Genomic DNA, 844 nt, shown 5'->3' on the forward strand with positions numbered 1-844 from the left:
TAAACTTTAACATTTCTCCATAAGGAGTATGCACATAACATTCTCTTTTCATTCTGTATTATGCGAGTCTTCACCTCCATCTAATTAGCTAAAGCTAGCCCCCGCAATGAAGCAGTTATATACCCAGCTTTATTGTCTAGTCAAGCCACAAATGTCCATCTATGCCTTTACTTTTGTGGTCATTGTTAAAGCAAGCAAATACATTTTATCTAGTTTTTTTACCTTTGTTAGATTAGTGGAGCAAATCAAATTTTTTTTTTTCACTTCCAATTTTTTTATGTTTAGCAGCAAAATATTAGTAAATGCAGACCAGAAAAAAAAAAGCTAAGGTCCCACCGAGATTTGAACTCGGATCGCTGGATTCAGAGTCCAGAGTGCTAACCATTACACCATGGAACCTCTCACAATTAAATTTGTTAGAAGTCAGTATTACATGATATACACAGTAAACTGTATCTATCCACTGTCACAATTGAGTGTTTTAGCCTGTTTTCAGGAAATCTGTCAGCTCATCTAACTATGTGTAACCCAAGCCAAGGTTACATAGTGCTGCCTGACAATGAAAAACATACCATTGTTAGTATTATATGCTAAAAATTAACTTTGATTCATATGCTAATGTGGCATATATAACTGTTATAGGAGCCCAATCCTTCCTCTTTAGGGCTCATTCAGACGGCCGTTTGTTTAGTTCTGCATTTTTGTGGAACCGGTGCGAACCCATTCATTTCAATGGTGCCGTAAAAGATGCGGACAGCACACCATGTGCTGTCCGTATCCGTTGTTCCGTTGCCCCACAAAAAAAATAGACCATGTCCTATGCTTGCCAGCAATTACGGACAAG

The 844-nt window shown here is 37.8% G+C and overlaps 1 non-coding gene across 1 annotated transcript; it reads right to left on the reverse strand.

Annotated features, from left to right (window-relative positions):
- Positions 1–327: 327 nt before the first annotated feature.
- Positions 328–399, reverse strand: TRNAQ-CUG. Its single transcript has one exon. It is a non-coding gene; the product is annotated as a tRNA-Gln (tRNA).
- Between the last annotated feature and the right edge of the window lie 445 nt (positions 400–844).

Source organism: Bufo bufo, chromosome 10 (assembly GCF_905171765.1).
Source record: "Bufo bufo chromosome 10, aBufBuf1.1, whole genome shotgun sequence".
Taxonomy (NCBI): domain Eukaryota; kingdom Metazoa; phylum Chordata; class Amphibia; order Anura; family Bufonidae; genus Bufo; species Bufo bufo.